The sequence below is a fragment of the Cupressus sempervirens genome, chromosome 11 (genome assembly GCF_028749045.1).
Source record: "Cupressus sempervirens isolate cs-2001-9-10 chromosome 11, ASM2874904v1, whole genome shotgun sequence".
NCBI lineage: Eukaryota > Viridiplantae > Streptophyta > Pinopsida > Cupressales > Cupressaceae > Cupressus > Cupressus sempervirens.
In genome coordinates, this window is record NC_143128.1 from 583,149,569 (window position 1) to 583,173,547 (window position 23,979).

Consider the following 23,979-nt stretch of genomic DNA (forward strand, 5'->3'; position numbering starts at 1 on the left):
TGAAGAGATCTCTCACTCTCAACACATATTGAGGAGATGATTCCTTTTAATTTTATGAATGTAACATGTATTCTAGGTCACTATTTTGATGCAATAATATATGCTTTTGATGCTCTAATTTTTAGTGTAGTTTTTCTTGCTGAAGTGTGTTATTTTTGTGGATTCTTGTTCATGATGATAATGGAGCCAATATTTTTGTTGTGTTGATTCGATTGTGTGATATTTTAGTTCTGGTGTTTGCTACGTGTTAATGAATTTTGCTGATGTAACAAGTTGGAGAGAAGATCACCCTATTATTCCTACATAACTTCTCATCTTGCATGAGTGCACTTTATGTGGCCTTGCAATTTGATAAGAAGTGAAACATCTTTTGATTTTACTAAGTTTCGATCAACGATTGCATCAGTGGATTTGAGGAAGTGGTGCTCCTACTTTCAGTGGTTTCCTACTAGATCTTTTCAACAATTTTACTCGCTGACATGTTGCTACCATGGTTTATGTCCATTAGGAATTTCTCTTTTATACTATTTACTTTCATCTCTCATTACCTTAATTTTTTATTTTCTTTGCTAACCCTTGGTCAAATTAAGAATTCATATAGTTACATTTTTAGATTACATTCATTTTAAATATAGAAAATACCAAAAATATATCTTTTCTTTTTATAGTTAATTTTGAAACAACAAGTAGATTGATCATCTTATCCAAAATTGGTTTGATCCAGTAAAGGTCTCTTTGTAAAAAAATACATTTATCTTCAACCGAGTGGATTCCAATACTTTGCAAAATCACACAGAACCTTTCAGCTTTTCAAGAGAGGAGTTCAAAAGGATTCCCTCCATTAAGCATCGTGCAAAATGATAGCTCAAAAAATCATAACATTAAAAGGATCATGATTTAGTGGCAAGGGTAAAGTCCCATCTTTCTTCCCCAAAAGATTAGGATTACTAAATTTATCTTTTCATGATATCTAACTATCTAAAGAGTTGTTTCTATGGAGGAAGAACACTTTAATTTTTTTCCCTCTAGTTTCTTTTTAAAATTGTATGTCTCTCATCTAAATATAAATATCACAACAAAAACTATCTAACCAAAGAACAAGCCTTAAGATATTAAAAATACAAGTATGCACTAGCACATGATAAAGAGATTTCCTAAACACCTTCCCTAGTTATTGAGTCATTGGATTTAATTGTTCATTATCTAGGAAAACCTTCAGATGCTGAGGAGATTTACCACAATTCACCATCTTCTAGCCATTGAAATTTAAGCCCCAATTGGAAAGATAACCCCCCACCTTATTTCCTTCCATAAGATTATGTTGGACTCAGGTGTTGTAGAAAGTAGAGAGAATTCTACTACAATTTTCCATAATGCATTTTATCCTCTATGAGAAGTGAGATTTATTTTGAAGGATATCTATAATTAGTTTAGAATATCCTTCATGAATGATTCTAATAACCCCTATCTCTTTGATATTTTTCCAAATCACCATGCCTTATGTCAAACTATTAGTTATGATACCAAGGGTTTTAGCAAAACTATTATCATCTTTCCCTCCTAGCTCCTAATCACTCCTCTAACACTTTTAATCCTTTGGTTTCCTTTGGAAAAAGCATCCACATTGTATTTCATCTACCTAACTTTTGGTAGTTTCAATTTGTTAATTTTATTTTCCAAATACTACTCCAATATAGGTTAATGAGGCTTTTTTTTATTAAAAATTTGTTTTATTCTTAAATCTTCTAGGCCTAGGAATGAACTCATCTTGGAGAAGGAATCAGCATTCACACATTCTCTTATCAATTTATTAAGAAAATAGAATTAGGACATAGCCAATTTTTTTTCTTCTCAAAAAGTTTTATTGTTTCTTTCCTTCCATAAGAGCAAAGAAACTGTAGGGAGAATCATGGACTAGAAGCATCTAAGAATGGGATGGACAATGTAGGAGTTACTCTTCTAAGAGATAAATTAAGGGATAGATCTCAGAAAAACCTAGGTAAACTTCAAAGAGGATAGAACAAGACTCCATAGTTCTTTAGCATAAGAACAATCCATAAACAAGTGGTCTATAGAGTTTGAATCATCCTCACAAAGAACACATATATTGAGAAATTATAACCCTCTTTTGACTAATTTATTTAGAGTAAGAATATTCCCACAACCCACCACTCACAAAAAAAAAATTAATTTTAGAAATTAACTTAGGAATCCAAAAAAAATCTAGAAAGGGTTGTTTCCTATTGTTTCTTCTAGGGAATTATAAGCCAATCTAGAAAAAGGAAGCACTATTTTTATATCTCTAAATCCAATTATCCTCCTCCAAAATGTGAAATAAGATTGGGTTGGGGAAAAAATTAGTCAAATAAATAACCTCTTATGTTGTGATGTTAGGAATTCTTCTCAATCCCCTAAATCTCTCCCAAAGAGAAATATGATTAATCCATAAACTTTTACCATCATTCCATTCTAAAAGGTATTCAAAATTATCTCTAATAGTGGCTTTGAGCCAATTCTAAAGAGGAGAGTCATAGGAAACATCCTTTAGATGGGCTTCATCCTTCCAAATTTTAGAGCAAAAGAGGGCCTTACCACTATTTCTTATAACAAGTCTAGTTCCTATCCTTAAGTTTCATTTTTTCTTGATGGGTGCATTGTTGGACTACATAATAGATAAGATTTTGAGAGGGAGGGGGGGGGAATGGGTGAATGAATATGCTCAAAAAAAATTCACACTCAAAAAAATTTGGTCCTTTCTTTCTTCACCTATCACAACTGGGTAATAACTGATCTTTCATCACATTTGTTTTTAAATGAAACTAATATAACTTATTCATCATTAATAATGTAAAACATATAAACTTATGAAACACAACACATAACACAAGTATTTTGTATTGCATATACGCTTGGTCTGAGGGAAAGCTACGATAGGGATGGTACCCACAAATCCATCACTATTGTTGTAAGAAGTTGCCTTGTTAGGGCTACAATGTCTATTCACTTATGATGACTTACTTAGCTAGGATTATACAATGAGATATGAAAGGATATACCTTTTACAAGGATTTTACGATACACATCAAGTGTGTACTCAATTACTAGATTTACATATAAGACTATTAATGGTGCAAGGCCACCTAGGTAGGCTTATGGAAGACTTAGGGCTCCTAGGATTATTTTTCTTGTAGTGGTGCTAGCCACACCACTAGGATAATAATAGGACTAACCTAGTCCTAAGTTGAGGTATGTTAAGTTTAGGAAGCCTTATGAGGCCTTAGTTTCTCATAGTTGCATGATTATGTCAAAGAGGGAATTTTTGTGTTTTGGAGGGTAGAATATAAAAATAAGTGATATAAAGTCTTTTTTACATGTAATAAGTAAATTTAAGGCTTTTGGTGAAGTTTCATAACTTGTGGAGCAAGTTTGAGGGTCAGACACAAAAAGATGTAAAAGTTGCTATAAATTTGTCAATGTTGTCAGTGACAACATTGACAACTTTTTGTTGCATTCGAGAAACATTGTAAATGGGACTTCGTAACTATTTGAATTAGGATGGGACTTGGTATATGCATTTAAGGTCACCCTCAACCTTTTGAAAGGGTTGGAACTTTTGTTCATTTTGATGTGTACAGACTGACAATAAAAATATAGTTACCATTTCTATTTTTTGAGGTGTTTGGCATTTTCATGGATTGAATTTGGATCTACAGTACTTGGAAGCATTAGAAGAGTTCAATTTAAGACTTTTTATAACTTTATTTTGTGATTTTTTAATGTTTTAGCTGGTTAAATAAAAAAAAATTGTTTCTTCCCTACCTGTTGTTCTGAATCAGGCAACTGAGAAAAATGGAGTCATAGCTCCTCTTCCTACTATAGGATTTGTACGAGCTCTTGGGATTATGGAAATGAATCCTTCTACATAATTTATATTGAAGGAGGGGCCTTGGAAATCATGGGAGACTTTTTTATGGTGATTCCCTAAGAAAGCTAGAGATGCATGGCTAGGGATCACAGTTGAATGCAAAGGTGATAGGAGGGATTGAATCCTTGGATTGCTTCAATCAAATATTGGTAAGTGTTAGAAGCATGAGTGGAAAAGTCCCAACTACAAGGGGAGGCATTGGTAAAAGTTCTAAGGAGGGTAAAACTCATTCTTGCTAGACAGGTTCAATATTTTTGCTAACCCTGATTTTTATGCATGAAAGTAGGTTGTACTGTACAAATATCTTGGGAGCCTGAGATGTCAAGAATCATTTAGTAATCTGAAAAGGGTATCTAAATAAATTATTGGTTTACCCCCTTATTAAGGAAGTTTTAAATTAATCTATTTTTTCTTCAAATGGAGGGCTAATTGCTTGTAGCCTTTTTATAATCAATTTTGTGCAACTTTATGTATTTTTTTGAACTCGATTATGCTTTCAGTTCCAATTGTCCTAATAAGTCTTGAAGAGTGTCCTAGTGCCTTATTACATTCTCATACCTCCATTTTTGGTGTTAATTATGAATTTAGGGCTGATTGTCAAGTTAATGAAGAGGAATCAATAAGGTCAAAGAAAGCCTAGGAAGTAGTAAAGAAATGTTTGTTCTACCTAGTTGGTGTGCACTAGTTGAATGGACTAGGACCTCATAGCTAGGATCCTAAGGAGATTAGGGTAACTAGAAACCATAATAGGTCAAGAGAAAGACCTAAGAAGACCCTAGACAAAACTACAATGGGAGAAAAACTAGTTGTTACATCAAAGTTGTGTCAGAGCAAGTTCAGGACTTGGGAAGGAAGTGTATGTTTGTAACTAATGGAGAGTTAGTGGGTGAGTCAAGCATCATGAAAAATGTAGATATAGTGAAAGAGGTTGATGAGAAAAAAGGAGAAGAATAAACTCCTTGAAGAAGCCTTGGTAGTGGTGATGATAAAGTTGGATGTAGTTGTTGATGCAGCCAAAAAAAAGGAAGAGGAAAGAATTGTTAGGGGTAAGGAGATAGCATTAAAAGATGTTGTCCCTAAATGAGAACCTAACTTGAATGAAGAGCCTTTCTTGAAGGCCATAAAATCCCTAGCATAGAAGGCCTTAAAATGTGTGCCACTATTTAGTAGAAAGATGGACATAAATGTAGTGATCAATTGGATAGATAGGATGGACAATCATTTTGAATGTGAAAGAGTGTCAAAGGCAAAAAAATATCAAGGTAGTCAATTCAAGATTTAGAGGATCAACATTGACATGGTGGAAATATGTCCAAGATGAGAGGATTAGGATGGGCAAGAAACCTATAGCCAATTTAAATCCCATGGTAACCAAACTAAGGGAGAATTTCCCACTAGAAGACTATGAGATTCAACTCCACAAAAGGAAACAAAGACTAAGATAGAAAACCTAGATGTGGCCTCTTATATAGAGGAGTTTTAGAGGTTATTTCTTAGGTACAAGAAGAAAGAAGAAGATCCAATAAAAATGGATAGGTATTTGGGTGGTTTAAGGTGGAATGTCCAAGAGGATCTAAGCTTGTGAACAACTACTCTTGTTCAAAGGTGTCATCAACTAGCCCTAAAGGTGGAAGAGAAGACTAGAAAGAAGGGGGATTTTAACTTCAAGGATGGAAGAAAGGGGAGAAATAAAAGTGGACAAATAGGAGGATATCAAGGTAGAGGTAATGAGTAGAGAAACCAAGGTGAGACCAAACTCACTAAGAAAACCACTGAAAGTACTCCTAGAGGAGGTTATAGTAGAGGAAGAAGTAACCAAGGAGGTTCTAGTAGAGGCAAAGGATTAGGTAGAAGTAACTCTTACTTCACTAGCATGAAGTGTTATAACTGTAGTCAACTAGGCCATCTAGCATATAGATACCCTAAAAAGCCTTCTTCAAACCATGACAAAAGAGTGTCATATGCTCAAGAGGATAAATTTAGTGGCAAGGAAAATGAAGTGGATCACATAGAATCATAAAAATGAGAAAACCTCATGTTTAGGAGAGTTCTAATCAATAAATCAACTCCTGATGAACGTAAGCATAGGAGGGCTTCTTTTAGGGTCAGATGTAAGATAATTGGTAAGGTTGCAAGGTAGTGGTGGACTCTAGCTTTACTAACAACATAATATCTGGGGAGGTAGTAAACAAGCTCAGGTTGACCAAGATAGCCCATGTAAATCCATATAAGGTGACTTGGCTCAACAAGCATCAAAGTATACTGGTGAATGAACAAAATTAGGTTGATTTATCCATAGTAGGGTATAAGGGCAGGCTATTGTGTGACATCTTACCTATGGATGCTTACCATCTGCTATTAAGTAGGCTCTAATAGTTTGATAGAGAGACAATATATGATGGGAAGGAAAAATACATATCATTCAAGAAAGGAGACAAAACTTTTAAAATCCAATATCTATTGGAGGGAGATGAACCACAGTTTAAGGTGCCTAGTATATTTTTATATAGTGGAAAAGAGTTTGTTAGTAATCTCAACTATGATGAGAGCCAAAGCTATGAAATTGTATTGAAATCTAAGGGAGAAGACAAGATAGTCAAATACCCATTTCTTGAAGAGGTACAAGCATTATTTGAGAAGTACAAAGACATTGTGAGTGATAGGACTCGTGCCACTTTACCTCCAAGAAGGGTGATAAGCCATCAAATAGACTTTGTTCCTAGTTCATCCCTACCAAAAAAAGCAACATATAAGCTTAATCCAAACCAAAAATTGGAAGTAGCAAGACAAGTGCAAGAACTTTTGGATCAAGGCTTGATCAAGAAAAGTATAAGCCCATGTTTAGTCCTTATTGTATTAAAGCACCCAAGAAGGGAGGAAAATGTAGGATATGCACAAACTCAAGGGCTATAAACATGATCACCATCAAGTATAGGTTTCCCATACCTAGGATTGAGGATCTCATGGATTTTCTTGGAGGGGCAATGTACTTCACCAAGTTGGATTTAAAAGTAGATATCACCAAATCGGGATTAAGGAGGGAAATGTATGGAAGAAAAAATATGGGTTATATGAGTGGTTTATGATGTCATTTGGTCTCTCAAATTATCCTAGAATATTCATGAGGATCATGAATGAAGTACTTAAATACTTCACCAGAAGATTTTTGGCTATGTATCTTGATGATATACTAATATTCATTAAAAAAAAGGAGGAGCACATCAAATATGTGGAAGAACTTTTGTAGAGGTTGCAATAGGAGAAGCTTGCCATCAATCTTGAGAAGAGTGAGTTCTTCAAGAAAGAGCTTGTTTATTTGGGCTTTGTGCTATCAAAGGGGTCCTTGAAGATGGACTAAGAGAAGGTAGAAACTATCCTCAACTAGCCATGACCTACTACATCTACTGAAGTAAGAAGTTTTCATGGTCTAGATCAGTTTGTAAGAAAGTTCATTAGGAATTTTAGTGGCATGTGTGCACCTTTTCTAAATACCATTAAGGGTGGATTCATGTTTAAGTTCAAGTAGACTATAGAAGTAGAGAAATCCTTTGAGATTCTAAAGAAGAAAGTAGCTACACAACCTATTTTGCAATTACCTAGTTTTGAGAATCTTTTCACCATAGAGTGTGATGCAAGTGGCCTAGTAGTAGGAGGATAGTTGAGTCAAGAAGGTAGGCTAGTAGCCTTCTTCATTAAAAAAAAAAATGAAGCTAAAAAGAGGTATTCTTCCTATGACCTAGAACTCTATGCCTTAGTTTAGTCTCTTAGGAAGTGGAGGCATTACCTATTACCCAAGGAATTTGTTGTATTTACTAAAAACCAACCTCTCAATTATATTAACACTCAAGAAAATTTGAGTAATAGGCACTTGAAATGAATGGAGTACCTACAAGATTTCACTTTCACAATCAAGCATAAGAAAGGGAAGATAAAACAACTAGAAGATTCATTGAGTAGGAGATTGTTAATTGTCCAAGAGTTTTAGTTACATAGCACTGGGATAGAGAGCTTCAAGAGTCTGTATAAGGAAGATGAAGACTTTGTAGATGCATAGAAGGTATGTTTTGATTTTGACAACCATTTCCATAGTAAGTTCTCTAAATTTACCTTACAAAATGGATTATTATTTAAGGGAAATCAATTATGTGTACCAAGGGGATCAATAAGGGAGAACCTAATTCAAGAAAAGCACAATGGTAGTCTAAGTGGTCAATTTGGTGTGAGAAAAACTTTAGAACTAGTCCAAAGATTCTATTATTGGTGAAAGCTAATTAGGGAGGTGACCCAGTATGTTGAGAAATGCATGGTGTGTATGAAATCCAAGGGTGGAATGAGTAATGCAGGTCTATATCATCCATTACCAATTCTAAATAGTCCATGGGAGAGTGTGTGAGCATGAACTTAATAGAGGTATACCCAAGAAAAAATTGGGGTATGACAATATCTATGTAGTGGTTGACAAATTTAGTAATATGGGGCACTTCATTCCATGCAAGACTAGCAATGACTCTAGTCACATTGTACACCTATTCTTTAAGGAGGTTGTGAGAATTCATGGACTTCTATTAAGCATTATTTTAGATAGAGATGTAAATATCATGTGCCACTTTTGGAAGAATTTGTGGAGAAGACTTGGTACAAACCTATCATTTTGTTCAACCTACCATCCTCAAATTGATGGATAGACTGAGGTGCTTAATAGGGTGTTGGGTAACCTCTTGAGGTGCCTAAATAAGGAGTATGGGAAAACATGGGATTTCATCATTCCCCAAGTAGAGCATGATTACAATTATAGTAAGAATAGGACCATAGGAAAAAGCCTATATGAAATTTTGTATGGGATGCATCCAAGGGGTGTATGTGAGTTGAGGGATCTTGGAGGAATGGAATATAGAAGTGGACATGTTGAAAATTTTTCCCAAACCATGAAATAAATCCAAGAGCAAGTGAAGAAAATTATTAAAGATAGCACCCAAACATTGAAAGCCAAGGTAGATAAAAGGAGGAAAGACATTTAGTTTTCTATTGGAGAGTATGTCATGGTGCATTTGAACAAATATAGGTTGTAAAAGTGTGTGCCCACTAAGCTACAAATAAAAAGAGTGGGGCTTTGCAAAATCATAGCCAAATATGGAGCCAATGCTTATAAGATTGATTTGCCATCAAATTTGGGCATCTCTCCTATTTTCAATGTGCAAAATTTGGTTGAATTTAAAGGTACAATTCCTTAGATTGCTCACAATAGTTAGGGAATTAGTTCTTATTTGGAACCTATAGTAGTACCTTCATCAAGCAAGTTGGAAACTGAACAATAGTTGGACTCTAGAGTCAAGAAGGCCACTAGACACAATGTGTACATGGAACACCTTATCAACTAGAAAGAAAAGCTACATTTAGAAGAAACTTGGGTTGTTGAGGAAGACCTCAATAAAGAGGGCATTCCCTAAGAACTATTGTCCACACGAGTGATAGTTTTCTTTTTTGGGGGAGTATGGTACAGGGGCACTTAGGTAGGCTCATGGAAGACCTAGGGCTCCTAGGATATTTTGGCTTGTAGTGGTGCTAGCCACACCACTAGGATAATAATAGGAATAAGCTAGTCCTAAGTTGAGGTATGTTAATTTTAGGAAGCCGTATGAGGCCTTAGTTTCTCATAGTTGCATGATTAGCCTTAGTTTCGCATAGTTGCATGATTAGGTCAAATTGGGAATTTTTGTGTCTTGGAGGTTAGGATGGACAAATAAGTGATATAAGATCCTTTTTACATGTAATGAGTCAATTTAAAACTTTTTTTTGAATTTTGGTAACCTTTGGAGCAAGTTTGAGGGCTAAACTTAAAAAGATGTCAAAGTTGCTCAAAAATTGTCAATGTTGTCATTGACAAGATTGACAACTTCTTGTTGCATTCGAGCAAATTTGTAAATAAAACTTGGTAACTATCTCAAAAAATTAGGATGGGACTTGGTATTTTTATTTTAAGGCCACACTCAACCTTTTGAAAGGGTTGGAACTTTTTGTCATTTTGGTGTGTATGGACTGACAGTAAGAATATAGTTACAGTTTATGTTTTCTGAGGTTTTTGGGATTTTCATGGATTGAATTTGGACATAGAGTGTTTGGAAGTAGTAGAGGAGTTCAATTTAAGATTATTTATAACATTAGTTTGTGGTTTTTTAGGGTTTTAGGTTGTTAAATAAATTGTTTTGTTTCTTGACTTCCTCCTATTCTAAATCAGGCAACTAAGAAAAATTGAGTTATAGCTCCTCTTCCCACTGTAGGATCTATACGAGATCTTGGGATTAGTAAAATGACTCCTTGTACATATTGTAAAATTAAGGAGGGGCCTTGGAAAGCATGGGAGATATTTTTTTGGTGATGCCCTTGGCAAGCCAAAAATGCATGGCTAGGGATCATAGTTGAGTGCAGAGGTTATAGGAGGGCCTAAATGCTTGGATTCCTTCAATCAAAGCCTATAAAGTGTTAGAGGCATGATTGGAAGAGTCCTAAATGTAAGGGGAGTCATTGGTGAAAGTTATAAGGAGGGTAAAACTCATTTCTTTCTAGAAAGGTTCAATATTTTTGCTAACCCTAATTTTTAGGCATGAAAGTAGATTGTACTATACAAATGTCTTAGGATCCTAAGACCTTAAGAATCATTTATAACTCTAAAAAGGGCATCTAAATCCATGATTTTTTTACCCCCTTATTAAGGACTTTTTCAAGTTCCATATTTTCATCAAATGGAGGGCTAATTGTTTGTAGCCATTTTGCAAGCAATTTTGTGCAACTTTATGTTTTGGAAATCAATTAAGGTTTCAGTTCCAATTGTGGTAGTAAGTCTTGGAGAATATTCTATTGCCTTATGAGGTTCTCATACCTTCATTTGGGGTGTTAGTTATGAATTTGGGACTAATTGTGGAGGTCAAAGAAAGCTTAGGAAGTAGTAAAGGAATATTTGTTCTACCTAGTTGGTGTGCATTAGTTAAATGGAATAAGACCTCATAGATAGGATACTAAGTAGATTATGGTAACTAGAAACTCTAATAGGTCAAGATAAATACCTAAGGAGACCCTAGAAGAAACTAGGGTGGGAGAAAAACTAGTTGTTACATCAAAGTCTTATCTGAGCAAGTTGGGCACTTGGGAAGCAAGTATATGTCTGCAGCTACTAGAGAGTTAGTGAGTGAATCAAGCACGGTGAAAAATGTACTAGCCAAAGAGGTTGATGAGAAAAAGGATAAGAATAGAATCCTTGTAGAAGCCTTAATAGAGGTGAAGATAAAGTTTGATGTAGTTGCTGATGCAACTAAGAAAAAGGAAGAGGAGAGAATTGTCAAGGGTAAGAAGATAATAGAAGAAGATGTTGTCTTTGAAACAGACCCTATCTTGAATGAAGATCCTTTCTTGAAGACCATAAAAGTTCTAGGAATGAAGGAGTTGGAAGGTGTGCCACTATTTAACAGGAAGATGGACATAGATTTAGTGATGGATTGGATAGATAGGATGGAGAATTATTTTGAATGTGAAGGTGTGTCAAAGGCACAAAAGATCAAGGTAGACAAGTCAAGAATCAAAGGACCAACATTGACATGGTGGAAATATGTCCAAGATGAGAGGATTGGGATGGGAAAGAACCCTATAGCCAATCGGTATACCATGGTAACCAAACTAAGGGATAATCTTCCATCAAAGGACCTATGAGATTCAACTCCACAAGAGGAGACAAGGATTAAAATAGAATGACCTGGATATGGTCTCTTATATAGAGCAGTTTCAAAGGTTATGTCTTAGGTCCAAGAAGAAATAAGAAGAGCTAATAAAAGTGGCTAGGTATTTGGTTGGTTTAAGGTGGAATATCCAAGAGGAGCTAGGCTTGTGGACACCTAATACCATTCAAAGGTCCCATCAACTAGCCCTAAAGGTGGAAAAGAATACTAGAAAGAAGGAGGATTCTAACTTAAAGGATAGAGGAAAGGGGAAAAATTAGAGGGGAAAAAGAGGACTATATGAAGGTAGAGGTAATGAGTAGAGAAACCAAGGTGAGACCAAGCTCACTAAGAAAACCATTGAAAGTACTCCTAGAGGAGGTTATAATAGAGGAAGAAGAAGAAAGAAGAAGAGCTAATAAAAGTGGCTAGGTATTTGGTTGGTTTAAGGTGGAATATCCAAGAGGAGCTAAGCTTGTGGACACCTACTACCTTTCAAAGGTCCCATCAACTAGCCCTAAAGGTGGAAGAGAAGACTAGAAAGAAGGAGGATTCTAACTTAAAGGACAGAGGAAAGGGGAAAAATAAGAGGGGACAAAGAGGACTATATGAAGGTAGAGGTAATGAGTAGAGAAACCAAGGTGAGACCAAACTCACTAAGAAAACCGTTGAAAGTACTCCTAGAGGAGGTTATAATAGAGGAAGAGGTAACCCCTTAAGGAGTTTCTAGTAGAGGCAAAGGATCATGCATAAGAAACTCTTACTATGATAGCATAAAGTGTTATAACTATAGTCAACTAGGCCATCTAGCATATAGATGCCCTCAAAAGCCTTCTTCATCAAAATATGACAAAAGAGTGGCATATGCTCAAGAGGATAACTTTAGTCACAAGGACAATGAAGTGGATCACATAGAACTAAAAAAAGGAGAAAACTTCATGTTTAGGAGAGTTATGATCAAGCAACTAGTTCATGATGAACCTAAGCATAGGAGGGCTTTGTTTAGGGTTAGATGTAAGATAATTGGGAACGTTTGCAAGGTAGCGATGGACTCTAGATCTACTAACAGCATAATATTCGAGGAGTCAGTAAGAAAGCTCAGGTTGACCAAAATGCCCTAGGTAAATCCATATAAGGTGACTTGGCTTAACAAGGGTCAAAGTGTATTGGTGAATGAATAGACTTGGGTTGATTTCTCTAGAGAAAGGTATAAGGATAGACTATTGTGTGACATCTTACCCATGGATGCTTGCCATCTACTATTAGGTAGGCCCTAATAGTTTGATAAAGAGGCCATATATGATGGGAAGGAAAACTCTGTATCATTCAAGAAAGGAGGAAAAAAATTTAAAAGCCAATCTCAATTGGAAGGAGAAGAACTAAAGTCCAAGGTGCCTAGTGTGTTGTTATGTAGTGGAAAAGAGTTTTTCAGTGATCTAAAATATGATAAGAGCCAAACCTATGTATTTGTATTGAAATCCAAGGGAGAAGACAATCAAAGACCCATTGTCTATAGAGGTACAAGCATTGCTTTAGAAGTACAAAGACATTGTGAGTTATGGGACTCTTGCCACTTTACCTCCAAGAAGGGTGATAAGCCATCAAATATAATTTATTTCTGGTGCATCCCTACCAAACAAAGAAGCATATAAGTTTATTCCAAATCAAAACTTGGAAGTAGCAAGACAAGTGCAAGAACTTTTGGATCAAGTCTTGATCAAGAAGAGTATAACCCCTTGTGTAGTCCCTATTGTATTAGCATACAAGAAGAGAGGAAAATGGAGGCTATGCATAGACTCAAGGGCTACAAATAAGATAACCATCAAGAAAATGGAGGCTATGCATAGACTCAAGGGTTATGTGTAGTCTCTCAAATGCTCCTAGTACATTCATGAGGCTCATGAATGAAGTACTTAAAGAATTCACTAGAAGGTTTGTGGTCTTGTATCTAAATGATATAGTAATATTCAACAAAACAAAGGAGGAGCACATCAAACATGTGGAAGCAATATTGCAAAGGTTGCATGAGGAGAAGCTTGTCATCAATCTTGAGAAGTGTGACCTCTTCAAGAAAGATCTTTTGTATTTGATACTTGTGGTGTCAAATGGGTCCTTGAAGATGGATCAAGAGAAGGTAACTACTATCCTCAATAGGCCACCACCTACTACATCTATTGAGATAATAAATTTTTATGGTCTAGCTCAGTTTTATAGAAAGTTCATTAGAAATTTTAGTGACATATGTGAGTCTTTTCTAGATACCATTAAGGGTGGAGCCAAGTCTAAGCTCAAGTGGGCTCTAGAAGAAGAGAAATCCTTTGAGATGCTAAAAAAACAAGTAGCTACCAAACCTATTTTGTAATTGCCTAGTTTTTGAGAAACTTTGCATAATACAGTGTGATGCAAGTGGACTAGCAATAGGAGGAGTGTTGAGTCAAGAAGGTTACCCAATAACCTTATTTAGTGAAAAATTAAATGAAGCTAAATAGAGGTATTCTTCCTATGACCTAGAACTCTATGCCTTAGTTCAATCTCTTAGGAAGTGGAGGCATTACCTATTATCCAAGGAATTTTAATATTTATTGGCAATCAGCCTCTCATCTATATTAATACTCAAGAAAATTTGAGTAATAGGAACTTGAAATGGATGGAGTACCTACAAGCTTTCACTTTCACAATTAAGCATAAGAAAGGGTAGATAAACAAAGTGGAAGATGCATTGAGTAGGAGATTGTTAATTCTCCAAGAGTTTTAGTTATATAGCATTGGGACAAAGATCTTCAAGAGTATCTATAAGGAGGACAAAGACTTTGTAGAGGCATACAAGGTATGTTATGATTTTGAGAACCATTTCCATAGTAAGTTCTCTAAATTTACCTTATAGAATGGATTTTTATTTAAGGGAAATTAGTTATGTGTACCAAGGGGATCAATAAGGGAGAAACTAATTTAGGAAAAACACAATGGGAATATAAGTGATCTCTTTGGTGTGAGAAAAAATTTATAACTAGTTCAAAGATTCTATTATTGGCCAAAGATAATTAGGGATGTGACCAAGTATGTTGAGAAATGCATGTTGTGTATGAAAGACAAGGGTGGAATGAGTAATGCAGGTCTATATAAGCCCTTACCAGTTCCAAACAAGCCATGAGAGTGTGTGAGCATGGACTTCATAGTAGGTCTACTCAAGACAAAATAGGGACATGATAATATCTATGTAGTGGTTGATAGATTCTTAAAATGGGGCACTTCATTCCTTGCAAGACTACTAGTGATGCTAGTCACATTGCACACCTATTATTTAAGGAGGTTGTGAGAATTCATGGACTTCCATTAGGAATTGTTCTAGATAGAGATGTAAAGTTCATGAGCCACCTTTGGAAGATTTTGTGGAGCAGACTTGGTAAAAACCTTTCATTTTTTTTAGCATACCATCCTCAAATTGATGGCTAGACTAAGGTGGTTAATAGGGTGTTGGGTAACATCCTAAGGAGACTAACTAAGTAATATAAAAAACATGGGATGTCATCATTCCCCAATAAGATTATGCTTACAATGATGGTTTGGTTACTAGATCTATCATGTTATTAGCTATTGGTAAACTCGGGGCTGTGACAAGTTCTTTCACAATCCTTAGAGGTATCTAGATCACATCAAGATATGGTAATAGTAAGCCTAAATTTCATTTATCTCATCTCATATGTTGATATCTTCTTGTAAATACTCATGCTATAAACCAAATAAATACCTTACTCAAGAGTAGTGTATAGAAGATTTACTCGAGTTATCCTTCAATTATTTTTCTCATGGGTTCATTTCTTCTTTGACCTTCAACATTTTTTTCTTTATTCCACTGGCCAAGAATGGTATATAACAAAACTTTTGAATGAATAATATAATAATGTATTCTAGCCACTCCAAATTGGTAACATAAGTAGATAGAGTTACTTTCTTAATTTCTATATTAGTGGAGACTTTATGCAAAAAAAATCTTTCAAATTTGTTTTCAATGCTTTCCAATAATAGTGATTGGGCTCAAGTTTTGGATAATTTATCTTTTCAACAATTTGAACCAATTAGTTTAGAATGGGAAGTTTCTCATTGAAAACTATACTTGGTACATCTTCTAGAAGTATATCCTTCACATTATGAAGTACCAATTTGTTCTTGTGATCTATCCTCAAACATGCCTTCTCTTTCTTCCTTTCACATAGCTCTAAATAAATAGCCATTTGATCATCATCTAAAGTATTAGGATCCCAAATTGTTCTAATGATTTACTCTTCTAAAGTGATTGGATTAGAATGAAATACATGTGACTACTTTTTTTGCTTGAGCTAATTTCCTTTGCTAGAGCATGGTGAAATATTTTGTAGTGATGGAACTTTGATTACCAAATTTGACAATGTGGTTCTTGATTTTGTTTGTGATTCTTTTTCTTGTATGAATCGTTCATTAGAAGATAGCTATGGAACAAATGGTACAAGTTCCTTTTGGAAATATAAGAGGAGTAACTAAGAGGGAGGGGTGAATTAGTCATCACTAAAAAAATTCCAAATCCCTTAGATGTTAATAAAAATTTCTTATTAACTAAAATCCTTTTACAACTCAATTAGAACTAGATATTCACTGTAACTCAATTAACAAAGAAATATTGAGATATTAATGTGTGTTCACCTTTTGTAACTTACTTGTAGAAAGATAAAGTAGTAAGAAAATAACATGAACACATGAGACACCAAGATTTAAATTAGAAACCAATTTGGGAAAACCACCAATGCAACTAGTTACAACATTTCACTCCTATGAAGTGAAGCTTGTTAGGAGCCAACCCTATTAAATGTTACAAAATACACTATTAAGTGTGACCCTATTAAAGGATTTGATTCACCCTGTTAGGAGTGGTCTTGTTAGAGCTCTTAAGACACTTCAATCTAGAAATGCCACCTTGTTAGAGGATTTAGAAAATGACTATCAAGCCAACTCTATTAAGGGTAAGTGCACCAAGTTGTGGTGCCAAAAGGGGGGTATAAGTGGACACCATTTTTTTGAAATCAGAAATTTCTAAACTTCAACAAGAATTTGAAGATAGTTACGCTCAAAATTTTAAGATATACAAAAAAAAAAAAAGTCATAGTCCTTTTAATCTAGTTTCTAAACTACTAATTTTTTTCCAAAATGCTTTAGTTTTAGGTCCTCAAAAAAGGGGGCCACAAAAAGTGGTACTGTTTATTCCAAAAAAACCTAACACGGTACAAGTGTGGCCCCCCTAAAATTTTAACTTTTTTTTTGAAACTCTTTAATCACTCTAGTCAGAAGTTACTTAACACTATGTAGTTTATTCCAGATTTTTCAGGTAATTTTATAATGTGTATTTTTTTTAATGAATTTTTTAACTAGACACATCCCAAAAAAGTGAAATATCTATGTGTTTCCCTAGAAATAATTGAAAACTAATCTAAAATCAAAACTTTTTTTTTTCAAAGTATGTAGAATGGATTCTAGTTTCTAAAAAACTAAGTTGTTGCAAAATTTGATGAACGAGCTAAAATCTATAGCCCAATTAGTACATGGTGGTTTTTGACAAAAAATAAACATACATTCAAAAGAAATTATAGATGAAAGGCTTGAAATAGTTCAAATTAAAAATAAATTATATGATTATATTGCTAACACGGAGACCTACAAGGTCATGTAACCTAATCTTATCGATGCCCAACCACGAGGAATCTTGAAGGAGAGCACACAAGAAAAATCAATCATTTTTTGTATGTTTGCTAGAAAACACATCTCAAACCTATTTATAAACTCCAAACCTTTGGGTTGGATCTCCAAGGAAAAACCAAGCCTTAGGCTTGGTTTTAATGCAAAGCTTTCAATAGCATGTACGCTCTATAGCATGCACATGCTATTCAAAGTATTTGAATTTTTGTCTCAATAGTGTGTTCATGCACTATTGAGACCTAAATAATGCATAGAAGATGCAAAGCAAGATCAAGAGAGAGTGGGGGGGAATGGCTATGTGTGTGTGTGTGTGTGTGTGTGTGTGTGTGTGTGTGAGAGAGAGAGAGAGAGGAAGTGAGAAAGAGTAGGGGTGGCAGAGAGAGTACGGGATGGGAGAGAGGAAGTGAGAAAGAGTAGGGGTGGCAAAGAGAGTGCGAGATGGGAGAGAGAGGAAGTATGAGAGAGAGTAGGGGTGGCAAAGAGAGTACAAGATGGGAGAGAGAGGAAGTGTGAGAGAGAGTAGGGGTGGCAAAGAGAGTACAAGATGGGAGAGAGAGGAAGTGTGAGAGAGAGTAGGGGTGGCAAAGAGAGAGTATGGGATGGGGGAGAGAGATTGAAAGTAGGGGATGGGAGAGAAAGGAAGCGTGAGAGAGAGTACAAGGTGGGAGAGAGAGATTGAGAGTACGAGATGGGGGAGAGAGAAAGTAGGCAGTGGGAGATGGAGTGGGAGAGAGAGAGTGAGAGAGAGGAGGATGGGAGTGCATGTGTGTAAAAGAGAGAGAGTAGGGAATGGGAGAGGGGGGAGATAGAGTAGCTCAAGAGAGAGTAGCTTGAGAGAGAGTAGGCAATGGGAGAGGGAGTGGCAGAGAGAGAGGGGGGATGGAAATGTGTGTAAGAGAGAGAGAGAGAGTAGGGGATAGGAGAGAGTGTGAAAATGTGAGAGAGAGTAGGGGGTAGCAAAGAGAGAGTAGAGATGGAGAGAGTGAGAGTGAGAGAGAGAGAGAGAGAGAGAGAGTAGATGGTGGGAGAAGGAGTGGGAGAGGGAGAGTGAGTGAGAGACAAAGTAGGGGATGGGAGAGGAGAGAGGGGGAATGGGTGTCTGTGTGTGTGAAAGAGAGAGAGTAGGGAATGGCAGAGGGGAGAGAGAGATAGAGAGAGTAGGGGATGGGAGAGAAAGAGAGTAGGCAATGAGAGAGCGAGTGGGAGAGGGAGAGAGAGGGGGGATGGGAGTGTGTGTAAGAGAGAGAGAGTAGGGGATGGGAGAGAGTGTGAGAGTGTGAGAGAGAGTAGGTGTGGAAAAAAGAGAGTGAGAGTAGGGGATGGGAGAGAGAGTAGAGAGGGAGAGAGAGAGAGAGAGTGAGAGAGAGGAGGAATGGGAGTGTGTAAGAGAGATAGAGTAGGGGATGGGAGAGAGTAGACAGTGGGAGAGGGAATGTGAGAGAGAGAGAGGGGAATGGGAATGTGTGTAAGAGAGATAGAGTCAGGGATGGGAGAGAGTGTGAGAGAGTGAGAGAGAGTAGGTGGTGGAAGAGAGAGCTCATATGGGATGGGAGAGAGAGAGTGAGAGTAGGGCATGGGAGAGTATGAGAGAGAGTAGGTGATGGGAGAGAGAGAGAGTGAGAGTAGGGGATGGGAGAGTATGAGAGAGAGTAGGGGATGGGGGAGAGAGAGAGAGTAAGGGATTGGAGAGAGAACTTGAGAGAGAGAGAGATAGTAGGTAGTAGGAGAGGGAGTGAGAGACAGAGAGGAAGAGAGATAGGGGGATGGGAGTGTGTGTGACAAATCTAGAGAGTAGGGGATGGGAGAGAAGAGAGTGGGGGGATAAGAATGTGTGTGTCTGTGAAAGAGAGAGAGAGTAGGGGATGGGAGAGGGGAGAGAGAGAGTAGGGGATGGAGGATAGAGAGTAGGTGGTGGGAGAGGGAGAGAGTGAGAGTAAAGGATGGGAGAAAGTGTGAGAGAGAGCAGGGGATGGGAGAGAGTGTGAGAGAGAGTAGGGAGAGGGAGATAGAGAGAGGGGGATGGGAGTGTGTGTGATAGATCTAGAGATTCGGGGATGGGAGAGAAGAGAGAGAGAGAGAGGGGATGGGAATGTGTATGTGTCTATTAAAGAGAGAGAGTAGGGGGTGGGAGAGAGTGTGAGAGTGTGAGAAAGAGTAGGAGGTGGCAGAGAGAGAGAGTATGAGATGGGAGAGATAGAGTGAAAGGATGGGAGAGAGTGAGAGAGTAGGGGGTGGCAAAGAGAGAGAGTACAGGATGGGAGAGATAGAGTGAAAGGATGGGAGAGAGTGAGAGAGAGAGAGTAGGGGGTGGCAGAGAGAGACTACAGGATGGGAGAGATAGAGTGAAAAGATGGGAGAGAGTGTGAGAGAGTAGGGGATGGAGGAGAGTGTGAGAGAGTTGGGGATGGGAGAGAGAGAGTAAGAGTAGGGGATGGGAGAGAGAGAGTAGAGAGGGAGAGAGAGAACTTGAGAGAGAGAGATAGTAGGTAGTGGCAGAGGGAATGGGAGAGGGGAAGAGAGAGGGGGGGTGGGAGTGTGTGTGACACATCTAGAGAGTAGGCGATGGGAGATGAGAGAGAGAGGGGGATGGGAGTGTGTATCTATAAAAGAGAGAGTTTAGGGTATGGGAGAGGGGAGAGAGAGAGAGAGAGAGTAGCAGATGGGAGAGAGAGACTAGGTGGTGGGAGAGGGAGTGGGAGAGGGAGAGAGAGGGGGATGGGAGTGTGTGTAAGAGAGATTAGGGGATGGGAGAGAGTGAGAGAGAGAGTAGGAGGTGGTAGAGAGAGAGAATGGAATGGGAGAAAGAGAGTGAGAGTAGGGGATGGGAGAGAGTGTGAGAGAGAGTAGGGGATGGGAGAGAGTGTGAGAGAGAGTAGGGAGAGGGAGATAGAGAGAGAGGGATGGGAGTGTGTGTGACAGATCTAGAGAGTAGGGGATGGGAGAGAAGAGAGAGGGGGGATGGGAGTTTGTGTGTTTTTGAAAGAGAGAGAGTAAGGGATGGGAGAGAGTGTGAGAGTGTGAGAGAGAGTAGGGGTGGTAGAGAGAGAGTAGGGGATGGGAGAGGAGAGAGAGAGTAGGGAGGATAAAGAGTGATGTGTTTTGACATAGTGCGTACGCACTATAGTGGGTACACGCTATGTGAAATCACCCAAAAATGGTCCAAAAAAAACTTTGGGGCCCATTTCATCCATTCTCTACTTTTGGTCTATTGTGCTTTCTATTATTATGATAGAAATCATGGGTTTCAACATAACAAACACTATTTCAAGACTTTTTGAAGCTAGCAAACACCAAATTCAATCATTGGATACATGATTTGAAGACTTTTTGAATATTCCTTGTATAGAAAAGGTTAGTGCAATCCATTTTAAATATTGTTTGTTGATATGTAGATACAAATTTGATTATAATTTGACATGTTGTTTAATATATAGTGAATTCATTGAAATTTGTATGTTTGAATGAAATGTTATTTCAAAATGGTTAGAAATTTGACAAGTTGTTTGATATATATTGTGTATTCATTCAAATAATTATAATTTTTATATGTATTTGAATAATTTGTAATTTACACATTGTAAGTAATTCAGATGTTTGAATAATTTGACATGTAGAAATCATCATCATGCCAAAGAAGAAATCAAAAACTCAAACAAATGAAGATAGGAAGAGAAATTTGGTAATTAAAAGAGATAAAATGAAACTACTATGTGAACAAAGAAAATTGCAAATCAATAATGAAGAATTTACTTTCAAAGAGGATCAAGAACCACCAATACAAAGAAACAAAGAGGAAGAATTGGAAAGAGAAAGAGAATGAATGAGACTGTTACGCTCAAGAAGACAATTGAATTGTGAAGCTACCCATCTTCCAATGTTCGAGTCATATCATCCTCTCATGTTGAAGAGACACTAATTTGAAGATCCGATGATGTACACACTCCATCATGTCATGTTGAAGACACAACATCAACACATCAAGTAGGTGATATTTCATCTCTTGCATCTTATTTCCAAGGCACATCATCTTCGGTTCAAGGTATGCAATACACTCAACCTTATGTTGATGTTCAAAATATTGAGGAAATGGAAGAGATTATAACACCTTTTAGAATTCATTTTAGAAGACCAAAATATTTGATTGATATTTATACTAACATTTTGAAATCAATGTTTGACAAGATTAGCAAGCATACTTGTCAAAGAAAACTTAATCATATGTGGAGATTATTTTTTGAAGAATTAAATATTACTGGTCAATGCCAATTATTTTTTGAAATGATAAGGAATTTTAAATTTTAGTCTATCATGAATATTCTTGGGCTAAGAACTATGGACGATTCAAAAGAAAAAAACATTGTAAAGAATCTAATGAGTGCTTATGACAAAGCAGGTTCTAAATCATGTACCAAAGATAGTAATATCACAAGACAAGTACTTACATCAACAATAGTAAGTAGCCAAATGAAGAAAGCTCGACTCATGAGAAAGATAAGAAAAACATTAAAAATTGGTAGAGGTACTCTAAGGAGAGCCATGCTAAGACATGAGAGATTGGAAGATCCAACAAAAATGAGCTATGGAAATTTAGCGGTAGACTACCATGAAAGGATAAAAAAATTAGTGAAGCTTTGAAATCATTGATCAAAGATTTTTGGAAAAATAACACTCATGTTTCCCCTAATAAAAGAGATGTTGTAAGAAGGAGGATTGGTAGCCAAAATCATGACCCACATGCAAAACATTTTTTGGACTCAACTTAGACACAATTTTTGGCAAAATTTATTGGTATTTATCCTCAAATTTGAATAATTCAAAGATTTTTTGAGATGGGTAAACCTTTAAAAGTCAAGATAAATCACACACACACAACTTCTTGTTGTAGGATACATATTGAATTTTCTAACCATTTTGATGTTTTAAGGCATATATGTGTGTTTTTGCATTCTAAGTTTGTTTTGCAAGATTGTAACATGAATGAGCCACCAAGATCTTCAAGAGATTTCATATCCAACATTTTATGTGAAATAGGGGATGGCCAAAAATTTTACAAGACAACATGCTGCGATGGTACATGCTTATTTTGTGGTTCTTTGCAACTTTTATCAACTTGTAAACATATGGATAGTACACATGCAATTGGAAATGAAATAGTAGATTACAGATAATTTTAGTGACATGTGCTCTAAAAGATGGGAAATAGGGAAAAAGATGTGATTTAGTCATTGAAAAGATTCCAATGTATGATTTCATGAAGATTTTTCTTGAAAATATTATTTATGATTATGCAAGGCATGCACATAGAGTTCGATGGCTAGATTTGTAATTCAAGTTGTGTAAGGATACGTTTCCACTAGATACCATTGTTTGGGTTGTAGACTTCGTAAAGAACTACACACTACAACCACTAAATGAGGTGCAAGTAAAGTATTATACTTCTCAACAGGTTTCCATATTTGTTCACATAAAATTCATGCATTCACCTACAAGTATAGAGGATGACAGGAAGATTTTAAGGGAGTACCATTTTTACATCAACAATGATTGATCACATTCTACGAAGTTTGTACAAGGTTGTTTTCAACTATTTTATGGAGATTTGGCTAATAGGAGCATCACATATTGTCAACACATTATTTGGTCAGACAATTGTGCATCTCAATTCAAGAATGGACAGATGTTCTATTGGTTCAGCAAGATGTACAGGTTGTGTAGAATTCAATACATCTGGAATTTCATAGAGGCTAGTCATGGAAAGGGGGAGCACGATGGTGCAAGCACATGCATCAAAAGAGCCTTAGCTCGTGAAGAATTAAAGTACAAAGATGGAGCAATATTGATAGATGCAAAATCCATTGTCTAGTGGTGTAATGCTACAATGGGTCTAGGTAAGGAAGGTGAGTCTATAGCTCATAGATTTTTTTGGTTGATAGATAATACTAACATTGCACCATATCAAGATTGTTGCACACTAACAAGATCTAGTGATTTGCATTCTTTTAGAAGCTCTGATGTAGGTTCATGGAGTATCCACACACGAAAAATGGCATGCTATTGTCCATCATGTACAGAGGAAAATTGGGATGACTATGAGTCGACTGAGTGGGTGGACAAATGAGATATACGAGTTTTGGACCCAATTCACACCTATCATCCCCCACAAGCACTGGAAATGGTATAGACGGATTTGTCTATTGACTTTGATCGCTTGTCTAATCTAGTGCAACTTGGTAATATATATCTTTGTAATTTCAATATATAACTTTATAACTTTTACCTAAGTATTTTCTAAATTAATGACTGCATTTTGTACATTTCTCACTGTAGGCCATGTTTTTGCTATTATTGCACCCAATGACAATGAAGAAGCGACAGATTATTATTTTTGTCACTATGTCCAAGCCAAACAAAAATTGGATCACTCGGTTATAAATGGTGAAGGTTTAGAGTACCATGTTGGTGCGATGGTTGTAATCGGCACATGGCTTAGACGATATTCTATGAAGAACCCTAACTTGTAGTTATTCAAAGATTGGCAAATAGAGAGGAAGATTCTTCATTATTCAAACCTTGTTGTCGCATCAAATGTCCACTTGATAAAATATGGTGGAAAACCACATAATA